General features: G+C 36.2%; 1 protein-coding gene and 1 pseudogene across 15 annotated transcripts in view; both read left to right on the forward strand.

The window, feature by feature from the left end:
* ACBD6 (acyl-CoA binding domain containing 6) overlaps nucleotides 1-23,544 on the forward strand; it is a 248,709-nt gene that overhangs the window by 146,187 nt on the left and 78,978 nt on the right. The gene's annotated exons all lie outside the window — the stretch shown is intronic.
* LOC129023401 (U6 spliceosomal RNA) lies at nucleotides 14,300-14,393 on the forward strand (annotated as a pseudogene).

Below are 23,544 nucleotides of genomic sequence, written 5' to 3' on the forward strand. Positions count from 1 at the left end.
TTTGTCTTTGCAGTCTTTGCTTTGCCCGTTACATTTTTCTCTCCTTTTTTCCTGCTTTTGCCTCAACTTTTAACATTTTGTAAAACAAAATAAGGAACTCAAAAGTAAACTAACTTGCCTCACTGAAAGCTTTGACATGAAAAATTTCCATACTTTTGTTTTCTACACTTATAAATTACAAATCTTTTATTTCATTTTCACTTAGCTCATAAGGAAAAATAGAATTATTATTCACATGAGTCCACTTAGATAATTCCACAGTCCTCTATCAAAATTTATTTTGTACATAATGAATTCTTTTCTCACAATCGTTTTAAAAATAACCTTTTAATTACAAAAACTTCAACAAGGTACAAAAATAAAGAGAATATCTAGTTTCAGCAATTACCAATTTGTGGCAAATCCTGTTTAATCTGTACTGCTATCTCACAACAGTGGTCTTTAACCATTTTAGGGAGAATACGAGGAAAGCTATGAACACCAGAGAAAAAGGACGTACATGTTAAATTTTTGCGAAATATGTTAATAAGTTAATACATTTGCCAGAGCCTTTCCTTGGCTATCCTAGGAATGCAAGAATTCAGAGTGAGAATCCCTGCATCCCAGCAAAGAGAATATTAAAGTTTCTCAACTTCTCTAGTCACCTGAGTGTTGGGATTTGGGATTAGCATAGGTTCTATGCCAACAGTGATGAAGTTAAGCCAATGGCAGGATCTTTGTAATGATTAAATATTCATTACGTAATCTCTTTTCTAAATATACTTCCTTACTGCCATGTTTAGCTTCTTTTCCCTTTGGTTGCTTATTAGTTTATCTTTTTTAAATGAGTAGTATTTTTACCAGTGTTGATAGATTTGGTGGAGACTTTGAACCATCTTAACTTTTAAGGCCTAACAACTCAGAATTTTATCTGGAGCTTCTGAGTTGTCATTGCCAACAGCTAAGAAAGAAAAACTACATCTCTCTATATATGAAGGATAGAATGATTAATAGTGAATGCATTAGGAACTTAAGTAGTAAAGCTGGGGTTTCCATAAAAGAAGATACTAGCACTTGAATATGAATTCTAATTATTAAAGCATATGTATTTAAGGTATAGGGATAGCTGATTGTTATATGACAAAACAGTCATCTTTCTTTTTCCCATCCTGTTTCACCTTCTTTTGTCAGCTGGCATTTGGTCTCCCTCTGGAGCAGCTGTGGTCATAGGGTGGACTCAAAACATAGCAGTTAGTAAAGTGGCACTAGCAGCCTGAGGATTTCCCTGTAGAACTATCTCATTGTTGAATCTCATACCATCTGGCCCTGTTGTGAGCTAAAAGTACTTTTTAAATGCACGTAATAAAAGAATAGTTGATATAACTTAATTATTCATTATTCCATTTGAAAATACTAAGTATTTTGCCTTTAGCACAGTTTCTTTTGTCTCTCTCTCCCTCTCTCTTTTTCTCTTCATTTGGTGTGGGGAGCTAGGGAATGGATAATGTACATTTCTCTCATTTTAGTATGATTAAAGATATTTCTATTAAGGTGATGATTCAGAAGAGGAACCACCTTCATTTATAGATAGTCACGTGTCTATCTCGGAATAGATTCTCATTTTTTAAAAGTTCCCTTTTGTGTTCCCTCTATAACATTTTGTGGTTGGCAGTACTTTTAATATTTTATTGAATGGGGGTGGGGGGAGTCAACAGCAACAATATAAAACCTAGAATGTTCAATAAATACAGCAAAATAAATATATGTTCAGAAAAAGTAAGTGTAGACCACCTCTTTATTATGTTTCTAAGGGTGTATGTAATCCATATAACATATAAATAACCCTGGTTTTATTAATTGATGTTTCTATAGTATTTTGAAAGTTGTAAAATGTGGGGTTTTACCCCATTATAGGCATTTATCTGCATGGCTTGGGAATACAGTCTCTTTTTGCTAGATACTATCTCTATTGGAAGGCTGTTGAATGCCTAATCTCTGTGCTCTCCTTTGAGGGTTGGCTTTCTTCAAGACCAAATCCCTTAAGAAATTATTCAAGAAGCTCAACACAGAAGCATCACTTATAGAATTATTAATCATTACTTTTAATACATTTTAAAACATTTTCTTTTAAAAAAGTGTCTATAAAATTTGTTTGAAATATTTTACAGATTCCATTATGTGTTTACAGATTTTATAGATACTTTACAGATTCTATTATTTGTTTGTTATTTGGACTGAGGTCTAGTTCTCTGCTCTTTAAGGTAGAGCCCTGACATCCTCGCAATACAAAGAAGCCTAAGCATATCTAAGCACCTGTTTTAAAAAAAAGAAAAAAAAAAAGTTGCTTGTAACAAAAACTATCCCCACCTACAATTTATTAAACCTTGACATACTGCATTACTTAAGAGTTCTCAGAGAAAATTAAAACCCTTTTGACTGGGCTTTGCAAAGCAGGGAAATTTTTAGTGACATTTAAAAGGTTTCTCTTGTGTTCCTCTAATGGGATAAATAAAAAAGGCTTGTTTTAGCCCAGCAAATGGGGGGACAATCCAATTTCCTTGATTCCATCAAGACACTCTTAAAGCATTAGCCTGTGCAGTAAAAAAAATTCAACTGACCCCCCTTTGCGTGATGGCTTTGAAAATGTCCTGATGTGTAGGTATTTGCCCAACACAGCATACTTCGTTATTACTCTTCCAACACATCCGTTGATGGAAAAACCTTATGTGAAGCTCCAATAAATGTCAGTTTATGTTATAGAACTATAAAAACAGTGTACCAGACTATAATGCTCTCCTTGATGGGTAGCCTTTCACTTGAAGATGAAAAGAAATTCTGCCAAGTATGTTTAAATTTTAAAATTAAGGAATAAGATAATATTATTTAAAATAATATTTTAATAAATTTTTGTCACATTTAATTACTTCACAAAGGTTGACTTCTATTTGTCCAAAAGATAGTGCTCCTTTACAGAGAATTTACTAGCATAGGGCAGTGGTTCTCGAATGTTAGATTCCATTAGAATTACATAGAGCTTGTTAAAACAAATTGCTGGGCCCCACCCCAGTTTGTGATTCATTAGGTCTCTGGTGGAGCCTGAGAATTTCCATTTTTAACAAGTTCCCAGGTGAAACTGATACTGCTGGTCTGGGACCCACAGTTGGAGAACCACTGGCCAAGGGCATGTGTGAAAAGAGATACCGCTGGATTAGTGGTTCAGATTTTGAATCAAATCAGTTAGTTCTGAAAGTCATTAACATCTGAGAGCATCCTAATAGGTGAAAAATGTGCTGATGGATACCAATACAGTCTTGAGTGGATGGGCGTTTTTTGGACATTTGTCTCCTTAATTGGCAGTTTTTAAAAGCCAGTCTGAAGGGGGGAAATAACATGAAGGTAGAACTTTCATTTTAGAGAAGGTGCAGAAGAGAAAACTTGGGTCCCTGTGTGTTCTTTAAAGAATAGAAACTGAATGTGTTTTCTATAACCAATTGCATAATAAAGCTGTTGTTTATATCCTATTAAAAAAGTTCTTTTTATCAAAACTTCTGCCTTTATGTAAAAACCCAAAGTACCTTGTTATTCAATAAAAAATTAAAAAGTATGTTTGATATTCTGATTTTTTAAAATTATTTTTGCGTAGTAAATAATAATGTTATCCGGAATATCTCACTTTCTGTGTCTGTAATATTTTACTTAAAAATACTTAGAATTGACATAATGGTCTTCTCTAGAGTCTAGAGTTACATGCCATTTATTCATCTGTTCTTAAAATGCACTTTGGAAATAAATAGGAGACAAAAAAAAATCACCATTATTTGACAAGAAGAAATTCTAAGAGAGAGATTTGTTGACTTATCCAAAAGTCATAACAGCAAAACAATAATAAAAGAGGCTTAGGAACCAGGATGGACTCCACTGAAAGAAGGTAGTCCAGCAACCAGTCTCATTTTCTTCTGGTGGAAAAATACTAATAATGATGAGTACATGTATATCTTCTAAATGTCTAAATGCTTGGTAGTAATTCATAATTTTCTTTTGTTTAACACTTTTCTTCCATCAATCCAAGTAAATTCCATCCTAACAAATCCTTTTCATAAAATAATACAGGCATCTTATATTTGCGAGACACTTTATATTTTTACAGAGGGTTTTACATACATTGATTTCATGTCATCCTCAAAACTATTTTTTTAATGGTTTCCTTCTAAAGTCCTGGAAATACTGTATAATAGCGATAGAGGGGGACAAAAAAATCCATCTCACTCAGTATTATAAATATTTTTGTTTTATTTATTGGCGCTGTCACCTTATAAAAAATATATGTTGAATTTGTGGCTTGCTTTCAAGTAAAATAAACGTTATTTTAAAAGAGTTATCAGTCGCTTTGTGCTTCCTTTGGGATTAAGGATACTATCTGCATTACTTAAAACTCAGTTTGAAAATAATTAAAGGTGACTTTGAAATTGCCGTGGGTTAAATGAATGAAATCAGGTAATCAGCACTTTTCTGGAGCCGTTGTGCATTTCCCTAGAGTCCTCAGAGCCCTGTATTTTGTGATTCCCTTCCAGCACCACCTTTCTTCTTTTTTTTATCCTCAGCAAAGGATAGGTAAATCAAGTCAAATGATAATTTTCCACATTGTACTGGTATTATTAAGCTAAAGTTTACTTCTGGTGCAGTGAATACTGAAGATGGAGTCCAGAGAAGACTGCATAGAGGAGGTCAGTGCAGAAGTGGTAGCAGTTAATCTCTCCACTGCTCTGATATCCGACAGCTGGTCTGACATGGGCCTGGTGCCAGCAGTGTCTTTACAGGCTTTGTAGCAGGGATTATTCAAAGGAGATTAATCCCTCTAAACCCCTTATATTTTAATTATTTCTGTATGTATTTATAAAACCTGCAGTCTGCTAGTTTCAGGGCACAACTGTTCAAGCCCTCATCTTTAACCTGGTTTCCATAATCAGACAAAATATATTGCTTTTACCACAAAGAGTACATCACTGATTTGATTTTGTTATTAAAATTTTTTTATTTTGGGGTGTTTTTTTGGGTTTCTGTATGATATTGCTAATGTTACTTTTTTTTTAAGGATAACCAAAGTTAATATGACTTATTTTAGAATACATGCTAAAATGCTGTGAGTTTCTTTTTTTTTTTTTTTTTGAAATGGAGTCTTGCTTTGTTGCCCAGGCTGAAGTGCAATGGCGCAATCTCGGCTCACCGCAACCCCCGCCTCCTGGATTCAAGCAATTCTCTTGCCTCAGCCAACTGAGTAGCTGGGATTACAGGCACGCGCCACCATGCCCAGCTAATTTTTGTATTTTTAGTAGAGACGGGTTTTCACCATGTTGGTCAGGCTGGTCTTGAACTCCTGACCTCATGATCCGCCCACCTCGGCCTCCCAAAGTGCTGGGATTACAGGCGTGAGCCACCACACTCGGCCCTAAAATGCTGTTTTGGTATTACATGATAGAAGTCTAAAGTTGCAGACATGTAGAATGTGAAAACCTCTCTGTTAAAAACAACATGCCTTTCAAGGAATTTTTTTTTTAATGGCTACCATACTTTCCAGCATTGTTAGGCAACTTTATCCCTGACCAGGGTATCCAGAACAATGATTTCTGTATGCCCAATTTATGTTATTGAGGGCTATAAAATTTTACCCCAAATTCAAGAGTTAACACAATATGAACGACCAAAGAATTACAAGAGCTTATGAAATAAGCTCTGCTGGCAAGAGCATCAAGTCTCTAGCACCATGAAAGTCTTGCCAAGTCTTTCACCTGTAGGGAAGCAGTTCTGCTTCTTCATGCACACTGTTGCTCCTTCTTTCATATACTGAAAAGAGGAAGACTTTGAGGATCATCTTCCTGAAGGTCTTCCGGCTTCTAGGGAACCTCTAGTGAGACCTGTCTTGATGTGTGCTGGTGATAGAATGTGTTTGTGATATTTGTATCTTCAAAACACTTGTTTTAGATCATTTGATCTTAGTATAAAGTTACCTTTTTTTTATTATTGAGGCTGTCCTCTCTTCTCTTAGTTGGATTTCTTCATGCTTATCTGAATGAATGTCAGCAGCATATTTGGGGCAGGGATGCAGAGGGATCTTGGCTAGCCAGAATATTAGTAGCTTGTGTTTTATTATCCAAATTGAACAATAACTTTTGCTTGTGCTCTAAAAATGGGAATTAGACATTAATATCTCAAGACTTGCTGTTTCTTTACTTATTCCATTTGTATCGAGGAACATAAATTTAAGCCCTAACTCTGCTGTTTGGCATGCTATCATTTGGGGGAAGGTCATTTAATCTTGTTGAACTTGAGTTTCCTTATCCACGAAATATAGCTACTATTACCTACCTTACTTATTTCGGGATGTTAGTTTCAAATAAGTTGGCACATGTAAAGTGTTGTGTAAAAAGATATATAAATATGTTTTAATTTTCTTAAAGAACAGCATGTCTGAATCAAGAAAGATCTGTGGAAAGCTCAGTAGTGTCATTAAAAATCTTTTATGCTGTCGATATCTTGTGAATGATTTTTTAAATTGGTGTTAGTTGAGCTTTTTCCTTGTCTCTTTCCAAATAATGTAATCTTCTCTTCCTGTCAGTCATTGTTAGTTTTCAAAAGTGTCTTTTACGGTAATGGTTATGATAGAAGTGTAACCATAAGGAATTAGATTGTAATATATCATAATACCTAATATAAACAATCTTTGTTTTTTTTTTTTTGAGACAAGGTCTGGCTCTGTTGCCCAGGCTGGAGTGCAAGTGGCTCAATCTTAGCTCATTGCAACCTCCGCCACCCAGGCTCAAGCCATCCTCCCACCTCAGCCTCCCAAGTAGCTGAGACTACAGGCACATACCACCACAACCTGGCTAATTTTTGTATTTTTTTTGTAGAGATGGGGTTTCGCCATACTGCCCAGATTGGTCTTGAACTTACGAACTCAAGCAATCCACCTGCCGCGGCCTCCCAAAGTGCTGGGATTACAGGCAGAAACCAGCATGCCCAGCCAACAATCTATTTTCATTATACAATATATTATCATATTTGAACTGATCTAAACTTCCTGTATATACGATGTTAATTTAAAAAATTATAACAATAGGCCGGGTACAGTGGTTCACACCTGTAATCCCAGCACTTTGGGAGGCTGAGGCAGGTGGATAGCTTGAGCCCAGATGTTCAAGACCAGTCTGGGCGACATGGTAAAACCCCACCTCTACAAAAAGTACAAAAAATAGCTGGGCGTGGTGGCGCACACCTGTAGTTTCAGCTACTTGGAAGGCTGAGGTGGCAGGATCACCTGAGTCCAGGGAGGTCAAGGCTGCAGTGAGTCGTAATCATGCCACTGCACTCCAGCCTGGGTGACAGAGTAAGACCCTGTCTTAAAAATTATAACAATAGGCCGGGCACGGTGGCTTACGCCTGTAATCCCAGCACTTTGGGAGGCCGAGGCACGTGGATCACCTGAGGTCAGGAGTTTGAGACCAGCCTGACCAATATGGTGAAACCCTGTTTCTACTAAAAATACAAAAAAACAAAAATTAGCCGGGCGTGGTGGCGTGCGCCTGTAGTCCCAGCTACTCGGGAGGCTGAGACAGGAGAATTGCTTGAACCCGGGAGGCAGAGGTTGTAGTGAGCCAAGATCACGCCACTGCACCCCAGCCTGGGCAACAGAGCAAGACTCCGTCTCCAAAAAAAAAAATTATAGCAATATGACAGATTCTGTTCGAAGCTAGGGAAATCCATAGTTAGAAATTCTTGTATGACTTGAAGACAGTTGGAATAAGCTTCAAAGTTTTAAACAGAGTAGTGGCATGCGTAAAACAATACTTGCAAAAGGGATGGGAGACTAGATAAATTATTAAGGAAGCTCTGGTAGGAGTTAGTGGATTAGGAAGTGAGGGTCTGGATAGAGTTCATTACTGTGGAAAAAGAAAGAACCAGAGATATATATAGTACAGAAGGAGAATTCAATCAACCTCACTTGATGAAAGATAATATAAAAAATAAAAGAGAAGTTGAACATGACTTCAAAGCCATGGGCAAAAAAATAATGAGCCCTGATTTTGACATGGCTAATTTTAGTGAGCTATTATGACATCCTTGCTGAAATTTCCTAAAGAAAAAGAAAAGTCAGTACAGGACATGCACTTCAAGATGTTTTCCCAAAAGAATGGTAACATACTCAAAGAGAAGAATGAACCTTAAGATTAGAATACTGCAAAACCTCTATATACGTATGAAGATACACAGAGAAACCCATGAAATCCCAGTCGTATTTAAGAGCATAAGGTTGGGAGCCAGAGACCTTCTAAGTTCTGACTCTGCCACTTACAAATCATGTGACCTTGGACAAGTTACTTAACCTAAGCATTAGTTTCTTCATTTGTGAAATGAGATAACTTAGTACGTATTTCATAAGATGGTTGGGTGGGATTAATAAAAGAACTCATGTAAAAATTGCCTAGTGCAGTAAACAGCATTAGCCACTACTATCATTGTTTTTACTCACAATTGACATAAATCTTTTTTGTTGTTGTTACATTGACAGTATACAGCATGCAGAAAGGTATACAAAATAAGGTATTATTAAAGCCATCTGGAATACTGCATCTTTGTGTGCTTTACTATTCAGAGACAATGTTGCATATGTCTTTATTATAGAATTCTAATTCATAAGTGACTTGGAGGACGTGTTTTATTCTTATTTTTTAAAAACTATATTAGAAATAAGACCTTCTTATTTGGTTCTTAGTTGGACAGTCATACGCAAAAATTGTTAAATTACCGAAGGGCTGGTAGATAGAGGTGCAGCAGGGGAATAAACTAAAGCTAACATTTATTGAGAATCTATTCCCGTTAATACAGTCATTCATTCTCCTTAAAACCAGTCACTTATACTAGAAAAAATAGCTCAAAATAGTTTTATCTTTGAATGCATGGGTTTTGTTACTTTTCTTTCATTGGCAGTCCTACTTTATCGGGGCCCTAAATAAAACAGCTTATTTAACTTTTTTTTAGGAGACCCAGGAAAGAATTTAGGTGGCAAGACTAATGTGTACGGTAAAAATTGAAATAAAAATCTTTTCATGTTTTTAAACATTTTTTTAAATTACCATATCCCCTAGTCCATGGCAAGTGTTTAAAAAAAAAAATACCATAAAGGGGGATGAAAGCTTGTGGGTGGTGATGAAACCACATTTGATAATATTTATAGGCAAATAGTTATGAATAAATTACAGTACTCAAAACTGACATTGTAGCTTCAGGGTAAATAGAGGGTTAAATCTCTGAGCTGTAGAAGCAGATTGTGTTTTCCTTTTGTGATGTGGGCTGACAAGACATCAGTATTCTATTCATCTGTTGGGAATTAGGCTGTTAATCCAATCAATGACTCTTGAGTGAGCTGTGGCCTACCTCCCCCACTGGGGAACAATCGGATCAAACTGCAGATTGTTTAAGAGCACAGTGCTGTCCTCATGTCAGGTGGAATTCTCAAATGTTCCCTGGTGAATTGGGGATAGGGAAAGCTGTCTTGGCCCATTTATCCTGCTCCTTAAATAACCAGGTATCTGCCTCATCCATACGAAAGCATTTGGTAGTAGTGACAACAGGAATGCAATAGAAATCCATTAACTTTAACTCACAAAAGTGTGGATGAAAGGGAGGAAATGTTTTCAAACACTCACAAAACTATCTATATTAAAATGTTTTTGCCTTATTAATATTTTTTCTATTCCTTAAACCTTAAATCATTTTCTTTGCTGGGCCTTTTTTTTTTGTTTGTGGTTGTTAACTGTTTTATATCATTGAATTTTTTTAACCACCACAAGCTCTTTTTGTATCTTTACCCTGCCCTGCATATATTTTTGTAAGTCAGCAGGATACAAATAAATTTTTAATATAGATTATGGGAACACTAATTAAATAAAATTTTAATTTTAAAATATCTTTCTCTGAGGAATGCTAATTAAATACAATTTTAATTTTAAAATATCTTAGTCTGAGCATACATAATTCTGACATATTTTGCAGCCTAGCAAAATTTGATTTCTAATTACTGATTTAATAGGCCATTAAGTACATTTGGAAATTATTATTGAACTGATTGGATAGATGTTCAGAGTTGCAGTTGTCTTCTATGAAATGCTGCCCAAATTTTTTCTGTTAACCAGTAAGGTGACATGGGCTATCACTGAGTAAAACATCTAAAATGACAAAAAGAAATTCTCAAGAAGTATTTACTAACCAATCTTAGTGAAGAAAAGCTTAAAGAATAATTTTATTATTTTCTATCTATATTACATAAGAATATTCCAAAAAGGATTTCCTAAGTCAGCCAAATTTATCCATTCATTCTGTGGATATTTAGTGTCTACCTTTTATGTACCCCATACCTCTTCTAGGCATTAGAATTATAGTAAACAAGACAAGATTCACGTTCTTTTGGAGCATACATTCTAATGAAGAAAATATGCCAAAAACAAACAAGATAATATCAGTTAAGTTCTAAGAAATAAAATAGTGGTGGTTACTTTAAACAGTGATCAGGTAAGACTTCACTGAGAAAGTGACAAGCTGAGAATTCAATGAAGAGAAGTTGCTGTTAGTCCTAATAAAAAGGTCCCTGAAGTAGGAATGAGCTTGACATAACAAGAACAAGCTACTTACAAGTATACTATTCTCTGGGCCAGTAAGTTTCAGACCTGGTAAAGTATTGAATTTTCTTGGGAACTTTGTAAAAATAAAGTTATCTGAGCTTTCATCCCTAGATATGCTGATTCAGCAAGGCTGAATGGGATATACTCTGTGTATAAAGCGCAGTGAACAGTATTGAAAATCTTATCTCTAGTTTCTTCCCTTGAACATATCACACACTTGTTCCATCTGTGCCTTTGCTCATGTCTGTTCTTTACCTGTATTGTTTACCCTTACTGTCTCTCACATACTTCCATCCACACTGTCTCAAACGCCATCTGCTTTTTAAGGCCCCCTCTCAGTAGGAAGCAGAGTAATACTTGTATTCTTCCAAAAAATGTTGAACCCAAATCTAACAAAACCTATAAAAAATATGGCCAGGTGCAGAGGCTCACATCTGTAATCCCAGCTTTTCGGAGGCTGAGGCGAGTGGATCACCTTAGGTCAGGAGTAAGAGACCAACCTGGCCAACATGGTGAAAACCTCCTGATCCTCAGGAGCCTAAGGCAGGAGGATCACTTGGGCCTAGGAGTTTGAGGCCAGCCTGGACAACATAGCAAGACCTCATCTCTAAAAAAATAATAATAATAATATTAATAATAAAGCATTCATTTATTCATCCATTCACATTGTTGTGCAGTCATTACCATCATCTATCTCCAGAACTTTTTTATCTTCCCAAACTGAAAGTCTGTGCTCATTAAACAATAAATGCCCATTATCCTCACCCCGCCTCCTGGCCACCATAATTCTACTTTCTGTCTCTGTGAATTTGACTACATGTACCTCATGTAAATGGAATTGTAGCATATTTGTCCTTTTGTATCTGGCTTATTTAGCATAATGTCTTCAAGGTTCATGTTGTAGCATGTGTCAGAATTGCATTCCTTTTTGAGGCCGAATAATACTCACTTGTGTGTATGTATATACCATATTTTGTTTATCCTTTCATCTGCTGATGGATATTCATATTGTTCCCACCTTTTGGTTATTGTATATGATGCCACTGTGAACATGGATATAAAAATATCTGTTCAAGTCCCTGCTTTCAGTTCTGGAAAGTGGAATTGCTGGATCATTCTCTGTTTAATTTGTTGAGGAATTGCCAAGCCGTTTTCACAGGAGGTGCACCATTTTACATTCTCACTAGCAATACTTGAAGGTTCCACTTTCCCCAAATCCTAGCCAACACTTGTCATTTTCTGTGTTTTTGATACTAGTCATCTTAATAGAGATGTGAAGTGGTATCTCATTGCCCTATCAAAAAAAAAAAACGTAATATCGGGCCAGGCACAGTGGCTCACACCTGTAATTCCAGCACTTTGGGAGGCTGAGGCGGGTGGATCACGAGGTCAGGAGATCGAGACCATCATGGCTAACACAGTGAAACCCTGTCTCTACTAAAAAATACAAAAAATTAGCCAGGCATGGTGGCACGCACCTGTAGTCCCAGCTAGTCAGGAGGCCGAGGCAGGAGAATTGCTTGAACCTGGGAGGCGGAGGTTGCAGTGAGCTGGGATTGTGCCACCGTATTCCAGCCCGGGTGACAGAGCAAGACTGTCTCAAAAAAAAAAAAAACCAAAATGTAATATCTGGCAGGTAACTGACAACACCCAGATTAAAGGGATACCTGAAAAGTAATATAAGCTATAGAATGACATAAAGATGTCTAGATTGAGAATAAACCTATATATTTTTATCAGTTTTCTATGGAAATAGATATCTGCAGTTCACCTATATTATATTTCATAGGATTATTTATTATGGTTAAGAGTAATTACTAGAAATTCTGCATACAGATTACCATAAGAATAAAATCAGCAATATAAACATAGGAAAAATAACAGTCCTGGAATTATTAAATTTAACTCAAATATTTTATTAAATACTTACTCCATGACCTGGATGCAACAAGACATTAGGAGACACAAGAGGTACAACTGTGGTTCCTGCCCTGACATCGCTTACTATCTGAGACAGTAGAAAACTCGTTAAATTATTAAAGAACAATTATGAGCCAGACTATAACCAAATCCCATAATGAGAGATCATCTGCAAGTGCATTGGAAGAGGTAATAGGAAAAAAAGGGAGAGATTACTAGGGGGCACCGTAGTTGGAGACATCTTCAGTTATGAATTGTGGCCTATCTTGTACTGTAAGGGCTAGGTGATATTTGAAGGCTGCTGAGGTGTGGAAAGGGATAGGTAGCAGAAACAGCTTGGGCAGACTATGGAAGCCATAAATACTCAGAGTAAGGAATTTGGGTGAGTGTGGGTGTGTTTTAAATGAGGAGTATAAGGAATTTTTTACAGTGATTAGTAACAGTGTACTGTTACTCGGGAGAAAGGGAATAGGAAGGAATACCAGTGAAGATACCCTTGTATTAATTTTGGTTATTGATGTTGAATTGACCAAGGATTTGTGTTTCGGTAACAATAGAAAATATAGATCGATTTCTCAAATACCTGAGCTAGGGTCTCTTAACACATTGAGTGAAATGCTGGGAAGAAATCACAATTAGGAGTCGGCCAGTCATGGTGGCTCACACCTGTAATCCAAGCACTTTGGGTGGCCAAGGTGGAAGAATCACTTGAGCTTAGAAGTTGGAGACCAGCCTGAGCAATATAGCGAGACCTCATCTTTTCTATTAATACAAGTAAAAAAAATTTAGCCAGGCATAATGGCCTGCATTTATAGTCCCAACTACTTTGGAGGCTGAGGCAGGGAGATGGCTTGAGCCCAGGAGATCGAGGCTGCGGTGAGCAATGATCGCACCACTGTACTCCAGCCTGGGCGACAGAGCAAGACCCTGCTCAAAAAAAAAAAGAGTCACTGGAGAGGATTGAAACACCTTTAGTTGTACTATTATTGTGTAGCGTGTAGCCTGGTTGATTACATCAAAATTATGCAGTTGTTAGGAGGAGGAAATTAGAATACAAATAGAAAAAAAATATTTACGTGATTTTATGATAGCTTAAAGATTTCAAGACTTGAGGAAAAAAAATCAGTTTTACAGTGACATTTAGAGGAAAAACCGAAGAGGATTTGAAACATTAATAAAACTCTATGCAGGATAGAAAGAGAAGCTAACAAGAATAGGAAGTGATTTATTTCAGGATAAAACAGTATTAAAGAGAAAGGCCCACTAATAAACAAGGTCATATGAATCTAACAAAGCCCATCTTTAATGGAAAAATTAAATCCATTTTTAAAAGCTAACTTTAGTGGTTGCTTTGGCAACACATAAAATTTATTATACTAAAAAAATTTTATTTATGTTTTTTATACTAAAGAAATTAAAAGGCTAGGCACGGTGGCTCACGCCTGTAATCCCAGCATTTTGGGAGGCCAAGGCAGGCAGATCACGAGGTCAGGAGATTGAGACCATCCTGGCTAACATGGTGAAACCCCATCTCTACTAAAAATACAAAAAATTAGCCAGGCGTGGTGGCGGGCGCCTGTAGTCCCAGCTACTCGGGAGGCTGAGGCAGGAGAATGGCATGAACCTGGGATGCGGAGCTTGCAGTGAGCCGAGAGCGCAGTGAGCCAGCCTGGGCGACAGAGTGAGACAACGTTTCCAAAAAAAAAAAAAAGAAATTAAAAATTTTTATTTATATTTTTTATTATACTAAAAAAATGGAACGATAAAGAGAAGATTAGCATGGCCCCTGATATGCAAATTCGTGAAGCATTCTGTTTTTTTAATAAGTAAATAAAAGCTGACTTTACAAGAAAAATTAAGTTAAATAAAGGATACAAAGTTATATTAAACAAGTGTTACTGCGCTTGCAACATCCTAAAATGGGTTAAAAAAAACTCAGGAAAAAAATTCCCCTTTGCCTATAAATGCTGTGAATAACATTTTTAGTGAAAAGGGTAATATTCAATTACATTTTTGATTCCTAATGATATTTTGTCCTATTAACCTGAGAGAAAAAAAAATTATAAGAGCAAAAAGAAAGCTTATTCGGATTTTATTTGTCGATATGTTGCCTAATAAGTTTGTCATAAGTTCTTAGTAAAAGCAGTTGAATAAGTAGAAAACAAAGGTTTAGAAGGCTATGGAATATAGCAGACAAGAAATAAGGAACATTTGTATATCAAAAAAATGATTTAGACTGTTTAAAAATTGATAGCTTTTTGGACTGGATTTTTAATTAATGGAGGGGCAGGCTTACAATTTACTTCTCCATTCCATCTAAAGCTATCCTTATTCAGACACTTCAGCATTCATACTAACACCTACCAATCTTGGTCTGTGAAAACCCCTCAACCCTGGCTACATTCATTTATACTCCATTTTAACTTACTTGAACACTTAACATCTTTGAGCTTGCTTCCTGTCACAACCTCAAATTCTGAAACTTCTCTAGATCTTAATACTCTTAATAGCTCCCATTTCCTCAGTTCTCCTGATCCTACACTTCTTCCTGCCTCAACATGCCTTCTAACTCAGCCTGAACCCCAGGATTGATCATTTCAGTTCATTTTTTGGACCAAAAGTGGTAGTGCCAAGACTAAAACTCACAGTCCAGAGCTCTTGTCACTTCTCTATATTGATTTATTTGCTACAAAAAGACATACTTCTTTCTCCCACAGATAGCTGCTGCTACTTTCATTGCCATAAAGGTTTTATTTTTAATTTGCCCAAAAGGAGCATTAAAAGGCAATTAGATCATAGGATATTAATATTCTCATTTTTTCTTTCATTATATTTTTCTTTTGTGCATTTATTCATTCAACAAATATTTATTGGCTGCCTACAGTACACTAGGCACTGCAAATATTTATGCTGTAAAATAGAAGTACCTCTTTATACACATACAGTATTTAAAGATGGAAATGCCTAAGAGAGAGACAAGATTATTAATCAGGCCATCTAGAAATGCTTAGAATCTCTTTTTTTTTTTTGAGACGGGGTCTCACTGTGTCGCCCAGGCTAGGGTGCAGTGGCGCAATCTCGGCTCACTGCAAGCTCTGCCTCCCAGGTTCAGGCCATTCTCCTGCCTCAGCCTCCCAAGTAGCTACAGGCACCCGCCACCACGCCCGGCTAGTTTTTTGTATTTTTAGTAGAGATGTGGTTTCACTGTGTTAGCCAGGATGGTCTCGATCTCTAGACCTCGTGATCCACCCGCCTCAGCCTCCCAAAGTGCTGGGATTACAGACGTGAGCCACCGCACCCGGCCTAGAACCTCTTTATATGTGCCTGCTAATCAGTCATCCATCTAAGCTTGAAAATTTTCAAGGATAGGGAATTGAAGGAACATTAAGGTAGCCATTTTAAGTTTGAAAAGATCTTTCTACCAGCTGGGCCAACATGGTGAAACCCTGTTTCTACTAAATTAGCTGGGCATGATGGCAGGCACCTTTAATCCTTGCTACTCGGGAGGCTGAGGCAGGAGAATTTCTTCAACCACCAGGAGGGGGAGGCTGCAGTGAGCCAAGATCGCGCCACTTTACTCCAGCCTAGGCGACAAAGCATGACTCTGTCTCAAAAAAAAAAAAAAAAAAAAAAACTTTCTGTTGAAAAATTAAGTGTTTGACTCCCTATAATTTTCTCATACTCTTCCTACTTCTAAAATGTGTAGCTGTATAGAAGCAAACAGTTTTATTGTTTTCAGATATTTCGTCTTTCATTCCTAACATGACATGATTTAAAGTTACTTTACCATCCTGCCAAAGCCCATTTCAGGCTCTTTATGTATATCTTTCAAGGTACTTTTCACCCACAGCTCTTTACTACTAACACTGCAGGAATTATCTGACCCTAGAAAAGAATAGCTCTGTATTAGTTTGGGTTTGGATTTTTTTCGTTTTTCATTATTTTTGTTTTGTTTTGTTTTGTTTTTTGTTTTTGAGACAAGGTCTCACTCTGTCACCCTGGGTGGAGTGCAGTGGCACAGTCACAGCTCACTGCAGCCTCAACCTCCTAGGCTCAAGCAATCCTCACACCTCAGCCTCCCAGGTAGCTTGGACTATGGTGCACACCACTATGCCTGGCTAATTTTTGTATTTTTTGTAGATGGGGTTTTGCCATGTTGCCCAGGCTCAAGTGATTCTCCTGCCTTGGCCTCCCAAAGTACTGGGATTACAGGCATGAGCCACCATGCCCAGCCTGTATCAGTTTTCTATTGCTGCATAATAAATTACCACAAATTTAGCATCTTAACACACATTTGTTTTCTCACAGTCTCCATGGGTCAAGCATTATGGCATGGCTTATCTGGGTCCTCTGCTCAAGGCTTCATAAGTCTTCCTTCATTCTCATCTAGAGTTTGCAGTCCTCTTAGTTACTTGAGGCCCTCATTCCTAGACACCATCCCTCTCCTTAGGCAGTTCACAAAATGGTCAACATGGCTGTTTGTTTCTTTGAGGCCAGCTCTCTCCATTCCATCTCTGCCCTCCATCATGAAAGTGGTTTCCCATCACACTCACTGGTCCCACCGTCACTCAAGGCAAGGGAATTATACAAGGGCCTGGGTCGTTGGGGCTTACTTTGGATTTCTGCCTACCACAAGCACTATCACTTTCCTCATTCTAACAGTATCTACCTATTAATATATTTCTAAAATTTAATTTGCTTTTGAGTAGCTACATCAAAATTCACTGAGCTCACACTCTACTAAAGCCCCTAAATCTTCTATTTATGTTTCTCCTAAGATTACTCCACGATGTAGTTTGTGACTACTTGGTCCTTGGTACAGGATCTTTTCTCTATGTCTGTTAAATTCCATCATGTTAGATCTAACCGATCTAGCCGGTCAACACTTGCTACCTATATCCCTCATCCAGTATGCTTACCATATCTCTCAAGCTGGATGGGATTTCTAAAATTTTAGCTTCAGAATTTCAGATCTCCAGCACTTGCTGCTGGTTTTCAGGGAGCTGCTACAGGCTAGGTTTTGCTACATTGTAAAACAATGTAACTTTAAAATTTCAAGATTTTAAAATTTTTCATTACAAAGATAGCACTTGTTCATAATAGAAATATCAGAATATACAGAAAAGTTAAAAAAAACCACATAGACCTACTGTTTACATTGTGGTAGGTTTTTAAAACATTTTTAAATATACAGTGTTTTTTGGTTTATTTGCTTGCTTTATATAGTTTAGATCTTAGTATAAAAACATTTTTTATAATTCCATTTTACATTAATAATATTGTAATGATGTTCTAAGTTATAAATATTTTATGACCATCATTTGAAATTGCTGCATAATAATCGACTCAACTTTCCCTGTGTTGTTGGACACTTAGATTGTTTCTAATTCCTTGCTATTCTAGATAATACTGGAATAAACTTTTTTGTAAGGTTTTTTAAATATTTGAAGTATTTCTAGGATACCTTTCTAGAAATGCTAAGTGAAAGGAAATGATTTTATTTTTTCTAAAAGATTTATAAATCTTTTCATTTTCTAAATGATTTATACTAATGTATGCTCCTAACAACTAATGAAAGTGCCTATTTCATAGCACCTTCTGTAGAGGAGGAACTGTTTTGTGGGCCTAACAGACTATGTAAATTTTCACTGTAAAAGTGAAAGATGAATGAGAATATAAATGAAAATAATTATTTCCTGGATTTCTCTTTTGTACTTCTGGTCATTCACCATCAGGGGATTTAGAATAGAGTGGTTTAAGGTATATTGCGTTTTTACTGAATAGTGTTATAGAAACAGTATGCAGTAAGCAAGACACCCTTCAAAGAGTTTGGCTTTGTTCTTATTTACCTAACTTTGAATGCTAGACCAGCTCAGTAAATTAATACAAATGTAGAGAGACTAAGCTCCAGCTTCTCAAAATATGTATAACTTGAAAAAGTATAGCAATCAACTGAGGCAGAGGTAAAGAAGAGTGTATAGTGTTGAAGAGTAAGATTATTCACTCTCTGATGATATGTCAGTTTTGAGATTTTGGTAACAGGAATTACACAAGCATGCTGTATGTGATACTATAACTTAGGCCACCTATTGTCTTTAACCTGAAAAGAATAAAAAATTTTAACTGCATTTCTTTTTATTTGTATTATCTGTGTTGATTCTCCTTTCTCTTTTCTGGTAACATAGTTGAGAAAATATGGATTGTGTTGTTAGAAGGGCCTGGGACCTTGGGCAAGTTATATAATGTCTCTGAGCATCATTTTACTCATTTTGAAAATGGGAATAATAGTGTTTACATAATAGGGTTGTTGTGAGAATTAAAAGAAATGATGTTTGTAAAATTTCCAGCACACAATGGGTATTCAGTGAATGTTTGCTCCTTTTTCTTTCTTTACAGCAGTGAAGTCTCAACTCTCTAGCACTGGAAGGTTAAACATTCTAGATAAGTGTTCATTTCAGTTAGCTGAACAGTTACATTCTGCCTTTTATTAACTGTTTTTCTATAAAATACTTTTTTAAAAATATATTCCATACTTCATTGCTTCCTTCTTAAATCATTTTACTATACCATGGGTATTTATAGCTGGTGTGAGACATAAGGCTGAAGCTTCTCTTTCTCTCTTGCGATTGCTAAAACCTACTGGTTGGCATGCAGCCCAGTCCTCTTTATGGCTGGCTATTCTCTGTGGTCTAAAATGTCTACAAGTTGCCACCTCTGTCATAGCTTCTAATTTCTGCTGCCTGCTACTGTTGCTACCCCATTCCTTCTAATTACCATTAGGCTCTGCTGGCCTCTTACCCATTTGTCCTCTTTACTCTTTGCTGTTTTTTAACTTTCCAGTCTCTTTTTCCTCTGTTGCATCTCATATTTCATAGGCAAAGACAGGCCTTTCATTGCTTTCTCTAACCAGCTAGAAGAATTCTTCTATACAGAGCTAACCGGTCACAATGTGTCTAATATGGTCCTTATCAGCATTTTTTCCCTACTCTGGGCCCTATTCCAGGTACTTGAAAATGCCAAAAATCAAGAAAGCCAACTATATTTACTTTTCTTGCAAGTAGTTTATTTTTCTTTTGAGATAGGGTGTCTTTCTGTCACCCAGGCCGGTCTCAAACTCCTGGGCTCAAGCGATTCACCTGCCTCGGCCTCCCAAAGTGCTGGATTACAGGCGTGAACCACCACACCTGGCCTGTTTGTTTTTGTTTTGTTTTGTTTTGTTTTTATGCTTACTTAACTTTTACTATATGCAAAGTTTTGTGCAGATACAAAGGATAAAAGAAATCATAGTCTATAAAGTTAAATTATACCATGATCGTTACCTTCAAAAGAGCAGAAGAACACAAACATAATACAGTTAAAAGATGAAGGAGGTCATGGGAAACAGTTTTAAGTAAGGATTGTGAAGGCTCAAGGTTCTGCTTAAACTTATAAAGAGGAGTAGCTGTTTTTGAATCCAGTCTCAAAGTATTGGGTGATGGTTTAGAATCCTATAAGAGTCAGAACAGAGAAAAACAGGCCAAATGGAAGGGAGCTTCCATGATTCTCTACCATTTTAAAGGTATGGTAAAGAATCATTTAGGAGGATTATGGGTACTTTCTGCCTTTCCTTGTTTGAGAATCTGAGTCTTTAAACTTTGTATATTATTTTGTAATTTATGTATATTGCTTATAGGTTTTTAATATTTATTTGGAAACAGGATATGGAGGTGGAATAAACTCTTTTTTATAAGATTTTTTAAATATTTGAAGTATTTAGGTTATGTGTTTTTATGCTTTCATAGATTCGATTTTAAGCATGCTTGAATTTTTTTACATTTTAACTCTATTATGTAATTTTGTTTATTTTTAATTCAGCTGGGTATTTTTATTTTACCCTAATGTTTCATCTATTAAAAAGATTTCAAACATATAACCTATTTTAATTCATTAGAATAGTTTCTGCTGCTGTTTATAACAACTTCATATTTATTAAATTTGAACATTTCCTTTAAGATAAACAGAAGGGAAAAACATAAATAATCATGACAAACAACCCTTTTCTGGTGTGGTCATTTGAAATGAAACAAAAAAAAAATTCAATCAATTTAAATCTAGAAAAATTAGCTGATATAAGTTGTAAAGCACATGAGTAAAAGCTTTCACTTACTCATTCTTGACATTCAATTCCATTTATTCTTTGTAATATATTTTAAAACAGAATGTCTGCAAAGACTAAGGTTTAGGTTCCTATATTCTATTCTGAGATTATTGAGAAAAAATGTTTGAGCTTATACTCATGCTTTAATATCAATTCCATTTTAACACACAAAGAAGACTAACAGAGTAAAGATTTTATAGAGACATGGTGATGTGGTTTATTAAGGCATCATAATTATAATAGTAAGTGTATTATAGTAGACTTAAGATAATTATTAATAATAATTTAAAACTGAACGGGCTTTATATTAATGAGTCATAATCCAAATAATTATGTTCATGATTGAATATTTCTTAAGTGCCTATTGTATGCTAGGCATACAAAAAATGAGTAAGAGAAGAACAACTTACATTTGGGTCCCTGAACACTACAATTGGATTAGATAATAATTTAAGATAATTGTCTTTTCTTTGTTTCACTCAAATACCTATCCTTTATCAAGTTGCTTAGACGCGTACAAACAATTCAGAGTTGAAAATTCTTGATATCTTTTTTAAAGACTGATCCTTTTCTCTACTACTCTTGGAAGGCAGAATAGATAATCTAATTAGAGGACAGTCTGGTTGGCCTCCTGTCTTTCTGTTCCCCACTTGCCAGTCGATTCTGTAATTGGAGTCATGGTTCTTATGTTCATGTCCTTGCTCTAATTGATTTCTAGGTAGACATTCCCTAAATTGAAAGATCAAAAATCTCAACATTTCACATTAAACAGTAGAACACTTCAGCCCACAGCATCTGAACACAAAAGCTCCAAATTAGGCATGGTGATCTGAGGAACACAGCGAACAAGAAATGGATCGGGAAGTTGTAGGTAAGCCTATCATGCTTGTAATTGTAAAGAGCTACTTATAAGTAATCATGATTTTAGTTGGTTTGATGAGTTTTTCCTTGGAGCAGCTAAGTAATAATTAAATCACTGAAGAAGTTTGTAAGTGTGTAGATGGTATTCCAATTCAGAGAGTGTACCAATAATACCATGACCACAGAGAGCATACAAATAAATTTTAACTGTAACTTTTTCTTATTACAAAGTAATAATACATTTTATTAATTTTTACAAAAACAAGTGATTGGTTTTCCTGACAATAACAGGAAGAATAGTGGAAGTGAACATCTGATTCAAGTGGGTTCAAGAGATAATGGGAAGGAGGAATTAGAGTATAGACAACACTTTCATGAATTTTGCCGTAAAGAGGAGAGAAATGGGGCATTAGAGGGATGGTTAAGGTTTGGAGAGATAGCAGCATATTTATATCCTGATGGAACCTGTACAGAAAATAGGGAAAACTGATAATGCAAACAAAAGAAAATCTTTGTCATCTATAATATTATCCTCAAGATAATCCCTGTTTTCATTCTCATGCTTTTAATATCTTTTTCCTGTAGGTAGAGATACAATTTTAAAACAAAAATGGGACCATGCTCTACATAGTTTTATAACCTACTTTATTATTAATATTTTCTCATATCCATATTCTTTTTAACATAATTTCTAATGACTAGCTAGTATCATATAATATGCCTGCAGTATACTATACTTGTAGCCATCCCACTGTTAAGATATATAGCTTGTTTCTATTTTGCAATATGTAAACTACGTTGTAAACTCCATAAAGGCAAAGACTGTAACTTGGCTTGTTTATTGCGGTGTCCCTGGTATATAGTAGACTTTCAGAAAGCAGATATTTAAATAAATTCTACTCTTCCATACCTCCACCCATGCAGCTAAATATGGCTGGAAAAAAATACACAACCATGCTCACTCCATGTTTATAACCACTAATCTCAGCAGTGACACTACATTTCCCTATCCCATGAACTCTACCAGTTAGATGACTTTTTCATATTTTCTCTTCTCTCCTCAAAATTTAGATATCTCGATCCTCATCATAATTCTGTGCTGGTGACCTTCCTTCCCGTTTAACTGATGAAACAGGAGCCATTAAAAAAGAACTTCCATAAATTCTCACTACCATATCTACTGACTTACCTGCATCTGTGCTCTTATAGTTCACTTTGCTTTGTATTAGTGTGGATGAACTATCTCGTCTTCTGGTTAAGGCCCTCCCCTCTGCTTGTGTACTATATCTCATCCTGCTCAAGGATCTTACTCCATATTTAAACCCCCCACCCCTGTTTTTGTTTTTTTGTTTTTGCATTATCAGTTTTCTCTCTCTTCTGTGTAGATTTCCATCAGGATACAGTTATACTGCTATCCTCTAGCTCCTTGCCCATTTATGTAATGCCCCATTTCTTTCCTCCTTTTTACAACAAAATCCCATAAAAGAGTTCTTTATACTCTAATTCCTTCTTTCCCATAATCTCTTGAACGCACTTGATCTCAAATGTTCACTTCCACCATTCTTCCTGTTCTTATCAGGAAAACCAGTGACTTCCACTTTGCTAAATCCAGTGACTATTTCTTAGTCTTTACCATACCTGACCTATCAGCAGCATGTGGCACAGTTGATCACTCCTTCTATTTTCAACCTAGCAGCCAGAGTGATCCTCTTAACCCATAAGTGAAGTCAAGCTATTCCTCTGCTCACAAACCTTCAGTGGCCTCTCACTGAATTAAACATAAAAGCCAAAATCCTTGGAATGGCTTACAAGGCCCTATGCCATCTGGCCCTTTATTACCTCTCTCTCCCCTCATCTCTTATTACTAATCTAACTTGCTTTCATTGCTTCAGTAACACGCTGGCCTCCTCTCAGTTCATCAGACATGCTGGGTACATAACCATTTCAGGGTCCTTGCACTTGTTCATCTTGTTC

The sequence above is a fragment of the Pongo pygmaeus genome, chromosome 1 (genome assembly GCF_028885625.2).
Source record: "Pongo pygmaeus isolate AG05252 chromosome 1, NHGRI_mPonPyg2-v2.0_pri, whole genome shotgun sequence".
NCBI classification, from domain to species: Eukaryota; Metazoa; Chordata; class Mammalia; order Primates; family Hominidae; genus Pongo; species Pongo pygmaeus.